Here is a 24364-nt window from a genome sequence, read left to right on the forward strand (position 1 = left end):
AATCATGAATAATGCAGTTATGAACATTGGGATGCAGGTATCTGTTTATATCACTGCTTTCAGTTCTTCTGGATATATACCTAGTAGTGGTATTGTTGGGTCACATGGCAAATCTACATTCAGCTTCTTTAATAACTGCCAAACAGTCCTCCGCAGTGGCTGTGCTATTCTACATCCCCATCAGTAGTGAGTAATGTTCCTATCTCTCCACATTTTCTCCAACACTTATAGTTTTCTGTCTTTTTAATAGTAGCCATTCTATTAGAAATGAAATGACATCTCCTTATGACTTTGATTTGCATTCCCCTAATCACTAGTGATGTTGAACATTTTTTCATGTGTTTTTTCATCGCTTATATTTCTTCTTTGGACAAATGTCTATCCAAGTCTTTTGTCCATTTTTTACCTGGCTCATTTGTCTTTTCACTGTTGAGTTGTATGATCTCTTTATATAACACGGATATTAAACCCTTATTACCCTGAAGAAATATGATGTCCTGGATATGCCTCTCAAAGCATACCTCTGCAATTGGTACTACTTTGTTAAATTTTAATTAATTTGAAGTTTACAAAGGTTGTTCAGAGAAAGTCTTCTGTTTTCAAGTCAGATAAGCTGAGTTTTTTTTGTTTTGTTTTTTTTTTGATTTGGTGTCTGCAACTACAAAAGAATTTTACTAAGAGCCTTTGGAGAGAGACAGAAAGGATTTAGCTAAGTCATATACATGTATGTGTGTGGTTGTGTATGCATGCATAATAAACATATGTATATATACATAAAGTGTCAAGTGTATTAGTCAGGGTTCTCTAGGAAGACAGAACTGACAAGAGATTATCTGTAAATAATATTAGGTTTTATAAAATTCTCTCATATGTCTGTGGGAATGTGCAACTCCAAATTCCTGCAAACCAGGGGCTCCAATGAAGGTCCTTGAGGAGTCCCCAGGAGACACTGGCTATCTGAAATGGAGCTGGGAATTCTGTCTCTAAATGGTGAAATCATTTCCCCTTTTAAAGCCTTCAGCTGATTGGTTAAGATGTCACTCATTGCTGATGGCAGTTTCCTTGGTTGATTGTAGATGTAATCAGCCACCTATGTAATCACCTCACTAATGACTGAAGTTCATAGAATATCCTTGTATTACAATTAGCCCAGGGCATGCTTGACCAAACAACTGGGCACCTTTACCTGGTCAAGTTAATATATTAGCCTAACCATTATACCAAGACATGCATTATTTAACCTGTCTTGAAATTAAAAGGTGTCCACTCTAGATTTAGAGTGGGTTTGACTTGGAAATAGTGGAGTCATAATTGATTTATTTATTTATTTTTATTCATTAAATTGATTTATTCATTAAATTTTAAAATGTCTATCACTTGTGGGATACATGATTCATGAATTTTAGAAGATTAAAATGAGAATTATTGTTATAATTACTGAGCTGAAGTAAACATATTTCAAATATAACTTCGTTATTAATAATTCTGAAAAATTCCTCCCTATTAATTTTTATCATTCAGAATGCATAAAATTATTCTTTCAAAAACTTGTCTAAGACACTTCTCAAACACCTTAGGACCCCCATCATATTCTTGAAATTATCAAGGCCCCAGAGCCTTCAATTATGTGAGTAATAACTGTCAATATTTTCTATTTTAGAAATTAAAATATTCTTTTAATTTTTAAAAATATATTTGATTACACTAATAATAGTAGCACAACTGTATATTAACATAAATAAGAAATGTTACAAAAAACAAATTTTTTATATCCAAAGGAAACTGTGGTGAGAAATGTAGTAATATCTTATTTTTTCAAATCTAGTAAAAATCTTAGGTAGCAGCTGGATTTTCATCTACCTTAATAGTTGACACATAAGATTTTAATCATTGCTTCTGCATTCATTCTGTTATGATATTTTGTTTTGGTTAAAGTTTGTAAAGAAACTTTGGCCTCAAGTATTTAGTTGGCAAAAGGAACAGTGTTTTAGTTTCCCAAAGGGCTGCCAATGCAAAGTACCAGAAATGGACTGCCTTTTATTAAGGGGGTTTATTTGGGTTAAACGCTTAAAGTTCCAAGACACTGGAAGTACAAACTGGGGGATATAAGAGGTACCACATGCAAGGAGTATGCCCCGTAAGGAGAGCTGCCCAGCACAAAAGAAAGTGCAGCCTGCCCAAGAATGGTGCTGCACACAGGGAGAGCTAATGCAGCAAGATGATGCAACAAAAAGAAACAAAGATTCCCAGTGCTGCTGATAAGGATGGAAGCGGTCACAGAAGAACACACAGTGAATGGAGAGAGAGAGCAGACACCTGGGGTGGGGTGGGGGGAGGGGGAAGAAATAAGTAAATAAATCTTAAAAAAAAAGAGGTACTTTCTCACCAAAGTCAGCTTCCATGAGTTGAAGCAACATGGCTGCCAACCTCTCCTGAGGTTTGAGCTCAGCTGAGGGCAGCCAGGCATAGCACTTGTGTCTTTCTGGTCTCCTCTGTCAGTTTTGGCTGCTGCACATTTTTCCCAAGTTCAGATGTAAGCTATTGGGCATATTGGCTCATCTTTTCCTGGGCCTCAGCTCTTTGAGCCTCTCATAGCAGGCTTATCTCCTTGCACCTCATCTATGGATGAAACTCTCATTTTTCCCTCTCACATGGCAGGATCAAATATGGCAGCTTCCTTCATCTATATCTGTCTATCTCTGTATCTGTTTTTATCAGACCCAGCAAGAGCGCAGAGACTCAACGTGAATCTCATCCCAAGACTTGGTCCAATCAAAAGTCCTAAAGCAATCTTATCAGGAAATCTAATCGAAGGACCTTCAATGGAATTCAGTTCAATCAAATGGTATCACACTCACAGGAATAGATTAGTTTAAAAACATAATCTTTCTTCTTTGAGATTCCTAAAACAAACTCAAACTGCCACAAAGAGTAATTTACTAATGTTTTCAGATAATTTTGAATATTCATTAATACTACATAAAAACGTGACAATTTATAGTTTATTAAAAGTTAATTGCAATGTGAAATCTGAAACCATTTCAATATATTTTCAATGTTCTTGTAGCAGTTTGATATGGTGCATTAATTCCAAAAATAGATATTGGATTATATTTATAAACTGGTCTTTACCTGGGTGTTATTAAATTATGATTAGGGCTTTGATTTGGGCATGTCAGTAGGGTGTTGAGTCCCTGCACTTTGGTGGATGGGGACTCACAGATAAAAGACGTGGTAAAGGACAGAGTTGGAGTTTTGATGCTGGAAGTTTTGAGCTGGAGCCTGGGAAGTGAATAGACAAGAGAAGAATACAGAAGAAAAGAAATGGCTCTTTGGACATGGCAGAAGCCCTGAGAGAGAGACAGAGCCAGTTGCATGATAGTCTAAAATTGGCCCTGTGGAAAGAGGCAAAGCCTAGAGAGCTGCATAGTCTACAGCTGACCTTGTGGAGAAAACAGAGGAGCTGAGCCCAGAGAGAAATGAACTCCAGGAAGAGTAGAACCCAGGAAGTCTAAACTCTTGGCAGACGTTAGTAGGCATCTTGCCCCAACACACGGCAATAGATTTTGGTGAGGGAAGAAACTTTTGCCTTATGGCCTGGTAACTATAAACTTCTACCCAAAATAAATACCCTTTATAAAAACCATCTGATTTCTGGTATATTACATCAAAACCCTTGCCAGACGAATATAGTCTGTTACATTAAATCCACTGGTTTGTCTTGCACTTTGATCTTTCATATAGTCATGGTTTTGTAACATAATGTATTGGTCATGTGGAAATATTGTTCAATGAGTTATGAAGGCCTTCCAAATGTTTGATACATTTTATTATCAATAGCAAAATAATTTCATTAACCACCAAAGTCAACAGAAGATTGAATATTGAGAGGATGTCATGCTTACAATGGCAAATCTAAGTTTTCTAAGATATTTGTTTAAAAGTCTATGTGTTATCATTATCAATGAATACTGTCAGTTGTTTCTTTGAGAAAATGGCTGCCAAATACTCAAGTTTAAAGAATTATTGTTTATATGTCAATTTTTCTTCCAAATAAAAAGGGTTCAAAGAAAACAGCAGCTCTTTCAGATAACTTAAAAAATCTCTCTAGTGCTTCTCCTTTAGACAGACTATAGGATTTCATCATGCCGCAGGTATACCTAATAGGCATTTCCCAAACCTCATCAGAATATTGAAAAAGACAGGTTGTGTTAGCTTCAAGATATGTACCTCAGAAAAACATATTCTTAATCCATTCCTGTGGGTGTGAACCATTATAAATAAGATCTTTTGAAGATGTTATTGTTAGTTAAGGTTTGACCAACTAAATCAGGATGTGTCCTTATCCTATTATTGGGCAAATTTTAATATTAATGGAGGTCTTATATAGAAAGCCAGAGAGAAAAAGCCACAATGGAAGAATCTGGATGTCATCAAAACCATGAAAATAAAAGAGAAGCCATGGAGAGTAGCCAGGAAACTAAAATATAGGTAATCAGGTGTTAAAATTTAAAATAATATTTAATGCTTCTTTAAGGAAGTTCAAATGAAACTAACATTGCTTTATACCAAGTTGTATAAGTTAAACTTGGTTAAGAATACAGTGACTTCTAGTATAGTCTGATGCCACAGTTTTGACTCATACTAAGATGACAACCATTACTCATCATTAATTTTGTCCCATCAGTGTAAAAATCACCAAAGAGTTCTTGGGTTTCTTGGAATCTATAACTACACTTTGAGAAACAGTGACCTAAACCATATCTACAAATAAGAATTAAATATTAATATTATGAGGATGTATGAGTAGCTAAAACCTTAATTAGGCACATATAAACAGTAGAAAAGTATGGATAACTATTTTATGACTGAATACCACTTTTAATAAGAAATAAATGTAGTAATTTCATAAAGAACTTCTATAGTGATCTGCACCTCCATTATATCTATTTCTTATTTTTCTTAATAATATTCTTGGTTCTTGTGGCAGTTTGATATTATTTATGAATCCCCCAAAAAAGAAAAATTATGTTTGTAAACTGGTCTGTTCCTCTGGGTGTGATACCTTTGATTGTATTAAATTCAAAGGTTTTAAGTTTACTTGATAAAAGATTAGGGCTTTGATTTGACCACATCAGTAGGCCATGACTCAGGGATGAGTCCCCACCCCCTTGATGGACTGATATAAATGGACACTCACACATGGAAAAAGGCACACTGGAAAAGAGAGAGCACCATAGATGCAAAAGAAAAGAAGACTTGAACAGCTGAAGCCAGGGAGAGATGAGCCATTCAACTGATAGTTTGCAGCTTAAGAGAACAGAGCGATAGAGCTGATGAGGCCTGGGTAAAAATGAGCCCTATGCTGGACTAACACAGGAAGCCCTGAGAGACAATCCCTGTACCAGCCTACAGCTAAGGTCAGAAGAAGCTAGGACCATGGAGCCTTAAGAGGAAGAAGGAAGGAGAGACCAGGCAGATGCCCACCATCTTGCTTCAACACATGGCAACAGATATATTCTTTCTAAAAGCCAACAGATTTCTGGTACTTGTATCATTACCCCTTTGACTGACTAATTCAGAATTAATAGATTTTCTTAAATTTCTGTGTAATTTTGACATGTATTTTTTAAAGTATGACAAATTTCTTGCTTTCTCCAAAATTCAATTACTGTAATAGTAATAAATTTCCTTAATTCAGTTTATTACACGTGTCTTTTGATATGTAAATGGATGGTGGATGGTGGGAACCATGTTTCTGAATGTTAGAGAGGAAGTTATAATGACCAAACATCCCTGTTTGCCAGCTAATGTCATGGCATTACCACTGAAAATTTCATATCTTGGAAAAAAACCATTTCCAAGGAAAGTAGGACAGTTGGTCATGATAGGAGTTTCAAGTCATCAGGTGGAATGAATAGGGAGGTAGGAAGAAATGTGTGGCACTTATTTGGAAATAAATATTAGGAATATTAATATGAAATCATGTTTAGCTTAATAATGATTCATAAGGCTAGATACTGAAATAATTACAGATATGTGTTCATATATGGGTTAGAACGTATATGTGTATTTCCTAGCTCTGTGTATTGGAAACACCTAGAAATAGTGATACCCTAAAAGAAATGATCACCCCAAAATTCTGATACCAGTCTCTCATCACCATTCTCCAATATAGAGATTTGGAGCTTCTTGGAGAAATGACTGATTCTAGGGCTAGGACAGGAAAAGTATAAAATGATCCTGGAGCATCTTATCATCCTAGAAAATAAGGAAGTACTGAAAAAAAAAAAAAGCCAAAAAGATGGGACATGTCAGAGGGACACAGGAGCCAACTGGAAAGAGTCTCAATAACCAAAGCTGGAACAGATTGAGCAATAAAGCAAATAATGTATCACTAGTTTGTAACCCAAAGTATAAAATAAATATACATGAATCAACTCTGATATAACTACATTATAATATAAATTAATAAATGGAGAAGAAAAGGCAAAACTTCTTTGCCAGAGAATTTCAAATACTTACATGGCTACTACTCTCTTGAGGAAATGTACTTTGTGACAGCTTCCAACTAATAGAGAATGGGAAGGAGGAAAAAAGTACTTTAAAATGGATACATATTACAAGGACTACTCTAACCAAGTCGTCAAAGTAAGCATCATAGTGCTAAATCACGTTGATCGCATATATCCCATGTGAAATGAAAAGAAGAGTTCTTCACCTCTGTGGTTGTATGCTCCATAAATCCCAGTCTACATATGAAAAAAAAATCACACACAAATATCAAAACAAAACAAATTGAGGACATTGTAGAAAGTACCTGATCCATAATCCTCAAAATTACCAGTCATGAGAAATAAGGAAAGACTGAGAAACCATCATAGTCACAAGAGATATGACAATTAAATGGTATCCTAGATTGGAACCTGACATGGTTGGAAAATGAGTGAAATCCAAATAAAGTCTGCATGGAACAAGTTTCTATACCATGTATCACAGAAACCCAAGCTCAGCAAATGACCACTTTCCCCCCTAACATGCACAAAGGGTCGAAAGAGGATGGGGTAAATTCAATCTCTTGATTCAGGGTCAATTGATTGCAGGTCTGCACACTCCTCTTCACATGGGGAGGAGAGAGATATCTGTGCTACTTGAGGGCAGGGTATTTATAAACCCCAGGGGGAGGGAACTCTGCTACTGAGCACAAAGTATGTGTAAGGCAAATTTTGTGCAGGGTTCCAACCCTGATCAGCAGCTGGGGCTGCTTGTTCCCAGTTCAGAGTTCAAGGTACAGTCAGACTGTTCATTAGACCTGAGTTTCCTCTTGTGCCGTGTAATGGAAACTTATTGAAATTATCTGCACACACAGAAAAGATGGGGAATAGGCAAAAAGCTGGGAGATGGCTATTGAGGGTGCTGTTGACTTCCCCAGCAGTCTGGGATTAGTTAATGATAATGAGCCATTTTTAATTTACTTGTTTTGACTAATGTACCAACGTAATACAAATTGTTGATATTGGAGGGAATGTGGTGAGTGATAAATGGGAACTCTCTGTATTACCTTTGCAATTTTTTGGTGAATTGAAAATTATTCTAAAACAATTTTATTAAATAAAGTGTCTCCTATATATTATCAAGATTATTTTTTCGGAAAGCAACCTGAAACAGTCATTTTGCATACCAATATGAAATGATATTATAGATTCTTATGTGATTGGATTTTAAGTCAGGATAATTTGAAATGAATAATGGCTAGATACACAGAGCTTGTGTCTGCTGTTAATTTGTCAAATTGGGTTTTGAAATTTATCATCATCCTCTGTTTTTTATTTTAAAAGAATATGAAGAGGTAAGAGCTAGCTGTTTTCTAAGACCCTTCCTAATTTATTCATTTTATGAAATTTGTTATTGATTACAAGTGTTCAATCTTTTTATAATGTGCATTAAAACATTATTAAAATTAATCATGTAGATGCACTCTATCGTGTGCATAAGGTACTTACTTTCAATTATTTAGAGAGTAAAAACTTATTTTATTGTCTTGTAGCACATTAATAATTTTCAGCCATGGGAAATACATAAATATAATTATGGGAGAAGATGGAGGTTTATGTATTAGGAAGTTAAATGTGTGTCTGAGTTTACATCTCTATATTTTGCTTATTAGAGAAAAAAATATTGTGAAAATGTACATTAATTTCTAGAAAACTGTCAAATAGACAAGCAACATGAAGGTTACATGGCAGAAGAGCTTTCAAATTGTTGGGGATGTATTTTTAAGTAAAGCTCATGATTTATTGACATTCTGTATCACAATATAGTTAATTTCTTCTTTCACTGAATCTGCACAGTGCATATGTATGTGCATGTGTGTGTTTGTGTACTGACATATGAGAGAGCATATGAGAGTAATTAAAAAACAAACTATTCAATCTTAATGAAAGAGTATTTGAACATTTGTTTCAGTATTAAACATTATGCTACTGTCAGCTCACTGGAAACTAGAAAAGATCCCCATGTATACAAATCAATCCAGTGAACACATTTGGGGCAAGAGACTTTTGTACCATTTTGGGGTGTGAAAGGCAGTTTTAAGGATGCTTTTTTGATGACTTCATATTTGAATTTCTGGGAAATATTGCTACTTTATAGGGACAACAAAATATTTTAAATCATGGCTGCCTTAGAATTACCCAGAATTAATGACCTCTGTTTGCAAGCTCTCTCTTCCTGACAGCCTGTGTAAATAAGCGTTGGCTTAGGGTCTTCATTTCAGAGCTCTGTGAAAATCACCCATTTGCCATCGGCAAAAAATAAACATGTTTCTTTTTGTAGGCCCTATCTATAATAAAGATTGGATCAGTAATGAAGAGAGCATTTATGCCAACATGAAGTTCATTTAAAAAAAAATCCAGCTTCAAAATCAGTAACAAGTTACTCTGAAGAAACAAATGCTAAAATTGGACTAGGAACCTGCACTCCCCCACCTCTCTAGCCCCTCCTCGGCAGTTTCTTTGCTGGTTTCTCCTCATCTTGCTGGTTCTTCCTATTGGAATGGACCGTGGCTTTGTCATTCATCATCAGTTTTTATCGACTTTCTTTCTTGCCTGGTCTTATCCAAAAATCATGATTTAAAATATTTCCTAACGGCTGACTGGTTCCAATATTATATCTACAGACCAGGTCATCTCCTATGAACTCCAGCATCCTTGATCCCAATTGCCTACTTGAAATTGCCATTTGGATATCTAGGAGACTTATCAAACTTCACAAAAGGAGGCTCCTGATTTTCCCTCCAAACCTAATTTACCTGCTGCTTTCCCTATTTTGATTGGTGCCAGCTGATCTTTCTGGGTCTCAGACCAGAAAATAACATCCTCCTTGACTTACCTCTTTCTCTCATACATCCCACTTGCTATCTCAGAAAATACTCTTGGCTCTATCTTCAGAAATAAATACAGACTCTGACCATTTGTCACCACCTCCAGTTTATCACCCTGCCCCAAGCCGTGGTCTATCTTTGCCTAGATGATTTCAATAGCATCAGTCCTCCTCCCCTTTCTGTTTACACACAATAAAGCAGCTGAGTAAGGTTATGTTTCACCTTTTCTCAAAACCCTTAGAATCAAAGTTAGGAAAGAGGACCTGACCCCTTGTGTTCCCTCTGGTTTCACTCCTACTGCTCTCCCCCACTGGTCGTTTGACTCCAACCACACTGGCCTCTTCCTTTTTCTCAAACACACATCTTCTCTAAACTTCCTATCTCCTAAGACAGTTCCTCAAATCTAGTCAATAATTCTCTTTTCACCTAGCTTCCTGCATTTCCCTCATTGTTAGGACTTTCTCAAAATTATAATAAAATTCCACATTATTTGGTGAAAATCTGTTCCTCAAACATGAGACTTCCTTCCACTTCCTAGCACTTGCTGCTCACTCACCTAGAAGAGTCTTTCCAAACACAAACTCACAGCTTTCTCATGCTCCTTTTTCATGTCTTTGGTGAAACATCGCCTTCTTCAGGAGGCCCTCTCTTATTACCGACTCTCCCCGTTATGCTACTCTGCTTTCTATTTTCTTATGGCAATTACAACAATGTAAAAAATTAAAACAACATTTTACAGATGTATTTGTTAATTTATGTTCTCACAGGATTATAATTTTTCCTTTAGGTAGGCATTATTTTTCTGCTTATTCACTGCATTAGTCCCAGTATCTAAAATTGCCTCTGTCACATAGTAAAGATGCACCAAATATGTGATAAACAAATATGTTGTCTGAATCCAAAGGGGATATTTCTGGAGTTATTAAGGAATAAGAATATGTGAAGAGAAGAATCTATTCTTTGAAATATACAGTATACTAGAAATGCTGCCTAGTTGAATATGGTAGTTAGTCTGTTTTAATTGTCGAGAAGTCAGTGAACTACAGCCCAGAGGACTGGGTTTAATCAAATCAAACACTTTGATTTTTATTTCTAAGCTCTAAACCCTCAGAAAGGTATGATTGTGGAATTTCTCAGTCTATTTTACGAAAATGATATCTTTGAGAAATCTAGGTTTCTCGTTTCATCCTAATTGTATAATTTAGTGGTCAGGTTTGATCACAGGCATTTCTGGAAAATGGGTCAAAAAGGATAAATTAGTTTCATTGTTAATAAAAATTCTTGTCTAAAGAGCAGTTTTGCTTTAGGATCAATAATTAACTTCCCTTGTAATGATATTATGTTGCCTCTTTCTCTAGCACTGTTCCTTTGTTAATTGCCCTTAACCTATTATTGATCACTGAAAATTCCTTCCTAACCTTCCTATCTCCTAAATCAATTCCCCAAATCCAATTAATAATTGTGTTTTCAGCTAGCTTTCTTCATTTCTGCATTGCTAGGACTTTCCCCAAATTAAAATGAAATTTCAAATTACTTTGTAAAAATCTGAAGACAAATTAATAGACCTTATTTTATTATCTCAAGGGACAGAAAATGAATGGAGTAGACTCCCTACCTCTGGTTAACTTTTCAAGAATATAGATAGCGTATAATTCATTTACTTTTGTTTTAAACACTCCTCATTTTAACATTTTTATCCTCTGTAACGTATTTTATGTTGAATCTAAAGGGACTAGTAAGTAATTTGTTTGATCAATAGTGTTTGATGAAAAATTTAAGTGCTAGAAAAGCAGGTAAGAGGATACTGGAAATATCTATAATGTACTTTTGTCCAGTGATGCCAAGCTTTTGATTGATATGCACAGATATCAGTTAATTTTTAAAACATTATAATCACATTGATATCTTTATTAATCAAATGCAAATCAGTACATCATAAATGAAACAAAGGTGATGGTTAGTAAATTCTACGTAGAAAACCACCATATTATTAATATTATTATATTAACACTTGGTCAGATTATTTCAATCTTCCTTTTCATTTGTTTATTTCCTCCATTTGAATCCATAACTAGCCTTAGAAAGAGCAAATTAATAGCTGCCTAGAGAAATTCCAGTATAATATTTACATTCATAGTTAAAACAAGGAAACTGAGAACAGTGATATTGAGTCCCCCAGGTGAAAATTAGTTTTAGTGGCAGAAAAGTCTAGAGCATTTCTGTTTTGTTCTCTATGCCTCACAGATCCTCTTACTTGCCTTCTGGAACACAAATGGATAATCTACAGGGTTCATCCCTTATATTGTATACCAGGGGATATATACATATTCTACTGTATTTAAAATATTTTGAATATTCTTTTGTCACTATATAACCTGCTCTATATCTATAGTATCTATTTATCTATATCTATAATATCTATAGTATTGTATTTATCCAGCATGTTCTGTCATTAGGGTCAAATATAAATATTTGTACTGAATATCTCTCAAAACACTGCATAGAAATCTTCCAGGATTGCATGGTACCTCATTTTTTGAATAATAATAATTTAGAGCAGAGCTACAATAGTGCAAGGTAAAGATTAACATAGTGTGTGTGCAATCCTGAAATTGTTTTGAGAAATTCAACACTTCATTTTAAAAGTAAATAAAGTCAATTTAAAACACAATTATGACAAAATAACTAAGTTGCGTTACAATTAACGATTTTAAAATGTTATCATTTTGGCAGGATGAAAAATAGACTTTGCCACATTTGCTTTATAAAGTAAGAAATGAATTCTAAGCCTAAATATAAATACTATATATCAATTTAAATAGAATTTTTGGAAATAGGCAAGGACAATAATATGAAAATGAAAAATTAAAAGGTACAGTTTTTGCTGAAATAAAATAACCAATTTAAGGGTAAAATACATAGAATATATAATTAATTCTCTATAAACATTGCTTCTACCTGTACCCTTTGTATTTATTTTGTGAGTTAAATATAATATAAGTACTAAACAAGTAGAAACATTGTCTCCCCCTAGGGATATTAACTGTCATAAAAAAATATCTTCCAAATTCAATTGTAAAATTTTTGTCCCAAATTAATGTATTATTCTCTATATCAGAAGGAAATATTTCCAGATGGTAACTTTTTTTTTAATCTTCCTTCTCAGAAATGGTGCACACTCTACATTTTAAAGGACAACAGCTTGTACTTCAACAGTTCATGAAAAAACCATATGAATGTACATATCTTTTCAGGTGTTAAAATACTTCATTTCTTTCTTTAATGGGCTTCTGTATACATATATTCAAATGCTTTCTGAAAGAAGGTGTCTGTTATGATGCTATCCCTGCCTTTCAAATATTCAAGCTGTTAGTGAAAGAGTATTCCTATGATTAATGAAATGATCACTTCTCCAGTTGGCATCATATATTTATCTTACATACAAATACATTTGAAAGGACAATGCACGTTGAAAATTAATACTCAAACCATATAAATGATATCCTTTTAAATACCTTCTCATTCTCTCACCCTCTATCTGCCCAGTTCCTTCTGCAAACTTACCAATCCTTGGTCACTCTTATCAGCTTCCTTCCAGAGTTGCTTCAGATAAACACAAGTGAATGCAAACACTCTTCTTTCCTCTTTAGTGATATATTACTTAACTGATCTATTTCTTCATTTTTTACTTAGCAATAATATTTCTTGGCGTCTTTTCTCATTTCTTTAATAGCTGCTTAGAATTCCAGCTTATATGTGTGCCCTGATTTTTTGGTTAGTTCTTCGTCTTAGGGAAGTACCATACAATGGGTTGACTTAAACAAAGGGAATTTGTTGATTCACACTGTTGGGGCCAGCAGAAGTCTGAAATCAAGATGATAGCCAGGCAATGCTCTTTCTCTTAAGTCTGTACTTTCTGTTGCTGGTCACTGGCATTCCTTGGGGTTCCTTGGCTTGTATGTCTACTTCCTGTCATGACCTGGTGATGTCCTATTCTTTCTCTTTTGAGCTCCTGCTTACTTCCTGCTTTTCTGGCCCTGGCTTCTGATTTCTTCTCTTTATAAGGCCTCCAGTAATCTACGTTAGGGCCTGGCTTCATTCAGTTGGGCCACTTCTTAACTAAAGTAAAAGGTCTTATTTACAATGGGTTAACACCACAATGACATGGTTTAAGATTAAGAATATGTCTAAATTGGATATATGATTCAATTTATCACATTCCCTAAGAATTTTTAAATTTAATACTGTCACCTTGGTTCTGAACTAGCCTCTGTGACTTCTATCAAACAGAATGCAGTGGAAGTGACTCCATATGATTTCTGAGCCTACACTAGAAGAGTTAATAATGTTTCCTCCTCTTCTTCTCCCTCCCCTCCTCCCCCTCTCACTTTCCCTTCCCTTTCACTCCCTCTCCTTCTCTCCCTTTTTTCATCTCTCTCCCTCTCCCTCTAACTCCATTTGCATCTGGATCTCTGATATCACTTGATCATATATAGAAATAAATACACTAGAAGAGTTTGAGGAAAGAAATACTCCCTAGATCCAACACCTACAGTAAAAATAATGTATTCTTGAACAATTTATATCCATATTTCCAGGGGAGTGCTTTTCATATTTTCTATTTGTGTGATTTACTCTTCCTGAAACATCTTACTTGACTATGCTAGAAATTACTAACTTTTAAAACTATTGCCTAATACATTCAAGAAAAAAGATGCATCTTTTTAGAGAAAGGTAAATATTACTTCAGATTTATTTGCAAAGGACTTGAAAGGGATGATTAAACAAATATTTGAAACAATAGAGGAACTGACATGTAAAAATATGGAGTGTGACTGAGGGTTGGGAGGGCTTGGTGAATGAAGTATGTGAACCAATAAACTTACAGACAAGAGACACTGGAAGGCCCAGCTGTTGTAATCACCATAACTTGCAGTGTTTAGTTTTGAAACCCTGTGCCCTTAAAGACCATTAAGAACATCCTAAACACACTCTTATTCTGAAAATTACACGTAAAAAATCCTTCCATTGTACACTTAATATATCGTAGTCGTGTTTAAAGAAATTTTTTATACTTAAAAACAAAATAAAATGTGTTTTGCTTAACAAATGTTATTAAGTAGGTAAAAAGATTAAGTAAAAGTGAAAAAAAAATGGCCAAGTATTCAGCAACTTTATTTTGACAGATGCCTTCTTGTTTTCTTTGGGAGTTGAAATGCTTTTTCAGTGGCAAGTTACAATTCTCTTGCCTCCCTTGGAATCTTCACTGCTCATTTAAACTACATGCTTGATAACTTTTTTAACTTACCTGAAGTGTACTTGTGTTGCAAAGTGACCCACTGAGGCAGAATTAATCTTCCTAATGGTGAGGTGACTGTACCACTTTAGTTGGCATTGCAGGTTATTTAGCATAAACATATGTGTTCTCATTAAGAGACATCCTTCCTGAAAACACAATGAGTCACCAGTGGAAGAAATTTTGTCTATAAATCTGAAACTAATTTCTCCAGTGTGCTCTCTATATGCCAAGTTGTAAAACTACACAAATGTCACTCATAATATACAAGTTATGTATGAAGAGTACGTGCAAGGATTTATATGATTCTTTTCTTAACATACTATGTAATCTGTCACATAGATAAGAAATCAAAATTGACCTTGGGTGTTTTCTTTCTTTCTTCATAAGAGAACACAAATAACATATAAACTCTATTTCAGTTTAAAGGATATGGCTCTTTTTGAGGGGTAAAATAATTTAAAATACAGACTTTGTATTATCAGTTTCTCCAGTTGTTGAAAATTAGGGGCAAATAAAGCTGAGATTGTGGATTTGTTATGTAAGTCAGTCAACCAATATTTATCTTAGTTAATGGTCTCCATAATCTACATAATTAATGCTATCTAGCTTAGCTATGTATTTTACAAATTCATTCTGATCATCAGAAATAGAATACAAAATTTAGAGAAAGTATGAATGGATCAATGAAAATATGAAGATTCTATTGGATTTTAGTCTAAGTTTACATTTTATTAACTTGGACAGTGTCAAGATCTTCAAGCCTAAAAAATAAAATTCAATTATAGGAATAACAATAAATAACAAAAATTTAGCAATGAATAATACCTATATTATCTTAACAAGCTTAGCAATTTCATGAATTGTCTTTCTGAATTTGCAAAATTACTTTGTGTTTTTATTGTGCAATATTTTTCTATATATGATTATTGCATTCATATAGTTAGCTGATATGAAAATCTGTAATATACCGTCTGGAGATTAATGCCTCTTTACTTTTGCTTAACCTCATATCTAATTTTTGTGTATTTGTTGTTCATGTGGGATTTGTTATAATTTGGCATTTATGAAGTGTGTATCTGTTCATGGTATGATATAATACCAGTTAAATATGATAGGTAGATTTCTACCAGTTTTCCATATTTACATTTACTCCCAACATTCTGAAATACTTGGTAACCTTGCACCCAAATAAATAAAAAAGGAACAAAAAACACTAATTAAATCAATGAAATGCCATTAATGTAAAGCATTAATTAAACAATTGTCTATTTTTAAAATACTTTATTATAATTTATTGCAAATAGTTATTTAAAAAGAGTATAGACAACATCGCTTTATAGTGCTTCCTTAAGAAAGCATAAGTAACCAGATAAAGAAAGCTTGATTAATTGTCAGCGAAGCACATTTAAATTGGCATCAAAAGAATCAGCCATATCTGCTACTACAGTTCTAGTGACTTGATATAAGATGGCACCAATGTGAGAGCAGAGTCCCATGGTTAAATTAACAGACTTTTCCATTCACGCAGGGCTTGATTCCTGTGAAAGAGACAGAAATCAGGAAGAAGGAAATCGCAGCTTCTACTTAAACTCACACTAGGCATTTTAATATAACTCTTGGGAGAGGGGGTCACCAAATATCAAAAATTTAATATTAAAGAAAACTTCTGGAAAAAGATGTTGATGCATTATATATTTAACATTTTATGGAGAAAGAAGAGGGTCACTAAGACAAAAACTTTAAATTCAACCTGTCCTAGTTTCTGCTTCTACCCCTTCTCTTAATTCATTATTTTTATAGTCTTGTAAAATGCTACACATGGGTATGCTTATGCAAGTCTTTTGCCTTTTAGATTATTAGACATTTGCAGAACTACACAGAGGGGGGAATTAAATGTTAATTCTTCACTAGTCACATATAGGAAAACTCATGGAAAGGCAATTTTTGGAACCACTTTTCTACATATGAATTTGCATTAAAATATTCATCAGTATGGGATTTCGAAATATTTGTCAAAGAAATTTAACTATGTACACTATTATCCTTTTTAACCATTCGTTTGAATTATCTTTGAAAAAAATACAAAAAATACTTCATCCTACATAACATTAGGACTTTAATATACTTGTGGTTGGGAAGAGGATTTGGCCCCATGGATAAGGCGACCGCCTACCACGCGGGAGCTCCAATGTTAAACCCAGGGCCTCCTGCCACTTGTGATGAGCTGGCCCATGCGCAGTGCTAATGCGCATAAGGAGTGCCATGCCACGCAGGGGTGTCCCCTGCGTAGGGGAGCCCCACATGCAAGGACTGCACCCCATAAGGAGAGCCACCCAGCGCAAAAAAAGTGCAGCCTGCCCTGGAATGGAGGCGCATATATGGAGAGCTGACGCAGCAAGATGATGCAACAAAACAAGACACAGATTCCGGGTGCCCCTCACAAGAATACAAGTGGACACAGAAGAACACACAGCGAATGGACACAGAGAGCAGACAACTGGAGGGGGTGGGGTGCGGAGAGTAATAAATAAATAATTAAAAAAAATAAAAAACCTTGTCTCCACTTAAAAAATAAATAAAAATAAAGTAAAATACTTGTGGTCAGCACTGGTTTCCATGCTACTCAGAAAACTATTTTTGGATAAATGATGCAAATAATCACTTAACAAACCTCAGATCTGACAAAATCAAAACTTTTAAGATACCATTTCTGCAATAAAACATGATATGAACAAAGACATTGCAGAAAGAAATCCAGATGCTTAATTAACATTTAAAAACATATTTAGCCCGAGTTATTCTCAAAGAAAGACTTTCTTAAAAATAATGAAATATAATTTCTTATCAAATTGGCAATGAGTAGGGTGCAATATATGAAATACATACATAATCTATTGATAGTGATATAATTGTAGAACAATTCTTATAAATTCAAGTTTCAGTATAGATCAAAATATTAAAGATGTTTATATATTTTGGTGCAGTAAGAGTCTTTTTATTCTAATGAAAAATAAGATAATTGGATAAATATATATAATATGTAATATACATATATATGTATATATGTATATAAACATACATACACACATCGACACACAGAGTTGTTCAGGGAAACATTGTTCAAAATATTTTAAAAGTGATATGGCCTAAGTGTTCATCAGTTGAAGAATGGTTTAATGAATTAAGTCACATTAAAACATTAAATATTTTGAAACAAATAAAAATCTATTTTAAAGTATAAGTAATGAATGATAGGGAAATTCATATGGCATTTTGTTAAATCAGAAATTCAAATCTCTCTTTGAGGGTATATATGAATATGTGTATATATATGCATACATATATAAAATTTACATATATATGTAGTATTTTGGATATCCATGCATTTATATTTATATATGAAGTAGGAGGGTATATTTCACATTATTAACACTTTATCTTTGAAAGTTGTGGTGATAGTGATTACATTTTATTTTCATATATGTAAGATGATACTGCCTTTGGATACAGATGAGACCCTTCATGGTGTTTTAGAGGACACTACCCCTCCAACACTGCATCTTCCTATGAGGCAATGAGTCCACAGGGCTCAGATTTCCTTTACATGCAGGTTGAGATGGCCTCACTCTTGTGAGCAAGGTCCCCTGTTGTGTATAATCCCAGTGTGTGGGAATAGAAGGGGACTGATGGGCAGCCAGGGGTGCACATTATCATCATACTGCCACATTTTGATAATGAACTCTCGGGACCCAAAAATTCTAAATTTTGTATTAGTTCCAGGTTGTTTTGAATGTGTAATTGTCAATAATTATAAGATGATAGAGCGCATTTTATTTAAATGTCTTAATTAGTTAAATATATGCTCCGTGGGTCTTCACTGAGGTGACAGGAAAAAAAAGGGAGATCATATTTTTAAAATATTAAGTCCTTACATGTAATTTTAAGGAAATTCTAAATATTCAAGAAGTAGATTCCCTCAGGACAGGAAAGAATGAATATTCATTCAGTACAATCTGGAAACAGGTTTGAAATCCTGACTTCATGTTTTTGTTGTTGCTGCTGTTTGAGTGTGTGTTTTGCTAAATCCTTTCAGATCCCAAATAACACATTGTGAATGAAACATGGAAGACTCATATCAGTAGATTTTCCCTTTGTGCCAGAAAAGATCAAAACTAAAGTCAACTTAGAAGAGCATGCTAGAAGAAAAAGTATCACACTTTAAGGCTCTGAGTTATGAAAGGTGAGGAGAAGGAAGACAAAGAAAGAGAGCAAAATGAGTAAGATTTATCCTAAAAGTCAGAAAAAGGCTGGTGGTAGATGGGTGCTGGCAAAGCTCAGAAAAAGTTTCTTCCATTCTTGCCCCTCTGATCTCTTTTTAGACCTTTGTAGGAGGCTTATGCCAAAACATCTTGAAGCACAGCCATACTGTAATTCAAAGGTACAGAGCCACTAGGCAAATAGACTTGAGCTCTAACTTCCTAGGCTACTCTTAATTCTTATGAAGCCTGGATAGTTTCAGGAATTTCACAATGTCTTCTTCATTTGACACATTCAGAAAGTAGCTGATATGAGAAACAAAGGGCTAGCTGTGACAAAAGGGTGGTGATCAACACAGGTAGAATATGTTGAAGCGATTCTGTGGAGGCAGTAGGAAGCATTAATGGGAGCTGAGAGAGGCTTCCAGGGTCTAAACAAGCCTAGCAAAGATATCCCAGTGGATGAGGGCCATTCATGCTGTTACATGCTACCGATGCTACCAAAGAACCCTGAATCATTCCCACCACAATAAAGTCATGAAAGCTAAAAACCATTCACCCAAAAACCATCTCAGAGAGGCCAAGAGTGAAAGTAAATAAGAAATATTCAGCAATTATTCCAAATAATTTAGCACTAAACAAAAAGACATAATTATATGATTACATGGGACATGTTTTGAAAGATTGATATTTGACATGCATATTTAAATTTAAACTATTTCAGCATAGATAATGTGATATTTTATTATATCAGCATCTGTGGTAAATTAGCTGACATTTTCAAGGATTTGTACTCCAGAAGTAGAGTTAGTTATCTTTTGGTTAAAAATATTAACCAAGTGCTGATTGTTGAAATTTCTGCTTCTCTTTATATTTTTTAATCTCCCATAAATACTAATAAGAATTACAAGGTTTTTGCTAAAAAGAATTACAACTAATAGAAATGGGTTTTCATTAGTGATATCAGAACTGGCTACATAATTTGCAGATAGACCAAGTGCAAAATGAAAATACAGGGTTCCTTGTTCAAAAATGTAAGGATTTCAAGATAGTTTGACAACAGAGTATTAGAACAAGTGTGTTGTCTTTTTAATGTCAGCCTCATTATGACTGCATAGATTGTATACCCAAGAAGCCAGCCACAAGTGAGATTAATGGCCTTCAAATAAAAGTGATTACTATTAAAAATGCATTCTGCTTTCTATGGACGAAAGTAAACTTTTATTTTTGCAATGGAAGAACTTGTATCATTGATTTAAAAGCAGAGGCCACCAAAGGTTCTGAGGGGAGGGAGAGATAAGAATAATTGAAACATGTGGCATTTTGGAGACATTGGAATTTTCCTGCATGACATTACAATGATGGATATAGGCTATTATGCATTTTGTCAAAACCTATAAAATTGTGTGGGGCAAAGTAAAAAGCATAATGTAAACTATAGCTCTTGGTTAGCACAATGCTTCAATATGTATTCATCAATTATAAAAAATGTACCACACTAATTCAAGATGATGTTAATGTGGGAAAGTGTTGGAGGAGGACTGGGTGGGTTATGTGGGAATCCCCTGTATTTCTAATATAACATTTATGTAATCTAAAGCTTCTTTGAAAAATATTAAAATTATATTCTGCTTTCAGTAAAGACCACATCTTTTCAAAAGCACTCCAAATAATTGTTGATACTCTCCCCTCCAAGCGGTAGAGTCGAATCCTGATCCTCACCCCTTCTTTTGATTTGAAGGAAGAGAATAGGTAAAGAGAACAACAATATCTTTACAGTGGAAAATTCAAGCAAAAACTATCGTAACCAACTGATCAAGGTAGACATCACCAATGGTAACTCATGTAGACATTATGTAATCCTGATTTGATGTAAGCTCCCTTTTTGTTTGTTCAGATAAACTCAAATTGAGGGGCATTCTACAAAATTCTGGCAGTACTGCTCAAGACTGCCATGATCAGAAAACAAGAAAAGACTGAGAAAGTATCACAAACCAGAAGAGACTATGGTGACAAGATGACTAAATATGCTGAAGGAGCCTGGATAGGATCCTGGAACAATAAAAAGATATGAGTTGAAAAGCTGGTGAAATCAGGATAGAGTCTGGAATTTAGTTAATAGTAATGAGCAAATGTTTGTTTCTTAGTTGCAACAAATGTGCCATGGTAATGTAAGGGAAATTGGGTGAAAATGGGTGAGGGGTATATGGGAACTCTACACATTTTCTTTGTAGCTTTTCTGAAAATATAAAATTATTCCAAACAAAAAGCTTATCCAGTAAAATTGGAGTTTGATTTAATTAGTTATTCAAAGGATTTAGATTGCATTAGAATAGTGAGGAGGCATCCATTCACCCTGGCATGAACAAGTTATGAACTCCTAATGGACATTAACAGAAGGCAGTCCAGGTTTAATCATAATATAATCCTCTCTCCCAGTTCACATTCAGAGAAGACTTGGTCTCATGATTAATGGGTGCTGAATCCTACTACTAGAATATTGTCACATTTGTTTCAGTAATCCTGTAATGCACAATATTTTCAAGCAAAGTTCATTCTAAAAGATCTTTTGTGAAAATATCATCACATAGTTATTAAATTCTCTCTGCGTTATATGAAATATGAAATATCACATGAAAATCTCAATAAAACTAAATTTGGGTAATATATTAGTTGAAATGCTATTGGATTTTGATTTAAATTAGTTAGAGAGAAAGGACTTCCAAGTAATGCTTGATAATAATCTCTCAGTGCCAGGGAGGCTCATTCCTGGGAGTCATGTCCCACATTGGGGGGTAGGTAGTGGGTTTATTTTCAGAATTTTGATTAGAAATAGTCCACATTTGAGTAGCAAGGAAGTTTTCAAGAGGTAACTCTTGGCATTAATTATAATTATAATCAGCACAATTTCATTTTTACAGGAATAAGTTTCATTGGTGCAAGCATTAAGATCTAGGACTTGGCATATAGGCTATTTTCTTTTATTAGCCAGGGCTTACATACTCTAGAGATTTTTGCCATTTTATTTGAGAATATAGCAGGACTTCCCAAGAATGGAAGTTTAATATTTTGTTTACTGCTCTGTGGGCCTCTACCCATTGAGAAAACATGCATCTAACAACACAAAAACATTCATATCCCATAGAAGTATGTTTTAGGGGCATTTTCCTCATGTATCATCCCACTATCAGCACCCCATACTAATGATGTTAATTTGTTGTAGATCCTGAAACCAAAAAGGTGAAACATTAATAAAAAAGAATTGGGGAAATCAATGAAGATGTTATGCTTATACAGTTCTCAGATTTTGCTACCTTCACAGTATACAAGGCCTCAAGCAAGAGTGCTCTGAATGCTTTTGGGACAACTGGACAACAGAGGCAAGGCACACAGCATCATGAAATCAATATCCCCTTGACAGACCCTATCTGGAAATATATGAAAATCCATTTTCCCAATATAACATAGTTATACTCATGTATAATTCCCCTAACCATGATCATTCTACTCCTTTTAATTGAACCTATAATTTTCAGTGTACCAGTTAAACATATTTCACAGAGACAACTCTTTGGACTCTTCAAATGCTGGTTGAGCTCTGAATCCCAGCAGAGTAGTGGACAACTTCTACTCTCCAGTTCTTCAGGCTTGCCCTGGACAACTAACAAAATGATGATGATGGACAGGTCCCATCCCCCAAAACAGGGAGTGTTTGCACCTGCAGACAGGATAATCCTTTTCATTTGCCCCATTGTATCTGGTTCCCCTCTCAATCTGGGTCTGCCAGAGCAGATGTTGTCCTGGATCCCTTGGGATTGGAGAATGAACAATTGTGTATGTGTGTGTGTGGGGGGGGGGGGTGGCAGGGTGAGCACAGCTGACCACAGATCAAAGTAGATTAGTTGTTATTGTGGATGCTATTTTGTATTAGTAGAAGAAATTGTAACATTGATATAAAGATAGGGGTTGCCAGGTGTTCAGAAGGGGAGGGGTGGTAAATAGGTAGAACAGGGCATATTTGGGGCAGAGAGATTCTTTTGTACAGTACTGCAATGACAGTCTTATGACATTATGCATTTTTCAAGGCCTATAGAACTAACTGTACAGCACAAAGTGCAAACCATAATGTAAACTATAGATTTTGGTTAACAGGCTAACAGCAATGCTTCGATATTGGTTCGCCAAGTGTAACAAATGTGCCACAGTAATCTAAGGTGTCAATAATAAGAGTAACTATGGGTGTGGTGTGGGGTGGGGGCTTTTATGAGAATTCCCTATACTTTGGTGTAATTTCTCTTTAAATGTAAATATAAAACTTCTCTAAAAATAAAGTTAAATGAAGGAAAAAAGGGAAAAAAAGAAGGTACTTAAAATAGAAACTGTTTTAGGTGATGAAAAACTTGGGGTAATGGATACTGATGATGTTAAAAAACATTGTGAATGGAATTAATACTATTGAATTGTATACTTGAAAATGGTTAAAATAGGAAATTTTGAGTTGTATATAAGTTACCACAATAAAAAATTTTAAAAATCTCATTGACTTTTAGACTTCAAAAAACAGAAAGAACCTAACCAACAGGCAAAACATGTTCTATTCAAGTTATTTAGAGCCATTCATTATCACATTTTTGGAAAGTATATGAAGTATATTTCCCAAGACTTATCAAATGACTATTAATTATGCCTACTATTTTTCCATTTAGAGGCACCTCATTTTACATAACTTTAGAAACATTTGGTAAAAATGGATCCTAATTTAAAGATTTATTTACCAAAATAATATTTTTATAAAATTTCACTGACTTTGATACCTTAGCCAACAGAATGGAACAGCAGATTTGATTTATTCATTTTATGAAAAAATGTCTGCTATTTAAATTGGTTAGCGAAGCTCATCTCAATGTCAAACTAATTAGTAATATTAGAAGCACTTCTCAGAAACAGTCCAACTGCATTTTTTTTTCAGTTTAACAATAAAGGTATCATTATGCCTTTAGAAGTACAGTAAAAAAGTACTTAGGTGATGCTCAGAGATGAAGTTACCAGGTGCAATGGATGTATCACGATGATGGGAGAGAGTGTTGCTGTGGGGGGAGTGGGGGGTGGGGGCGGTGGGGTTGAATGGGACCTCATATATATTTTTTAATGTAATTAAAAAATAATAATAATAAATATTTTTAAAAAAAGTACTTAGAAACAAATTGTATATACATCTTTTTGGAAATAGGATAAAAATATGAAGATAATGCACTTATTTATATTAAATTATAAAAAGATAATAATCTTTTTCACTGAATGAATAATGATGAAATGCAATGGTTAGCTAAAATTACATTATCTATGAAATAAGGTACTAAAATGCATGATATTATTTAGGTATTATATACAAATATATTCTTTTTCTTTGGAGAATAGTATATAATA

The sequence above is a fragment of the Dasypus novemcinctus genome, chromosome 16 (assembly GCF_030445035.2).
Source record: "Dasypus novemcinctus isolate mDasNov1 chromosome 16, mDasNov1.1.hap2, whole genome shotgun sequence".
Classification (NCBI taxonomy): domain Eukaryota; kingdom Metazoa; phylum Chordata; class Mammalia; order Cingulata; family Dasypodidae; genus Dasypus; species Dasypus novemcinctus.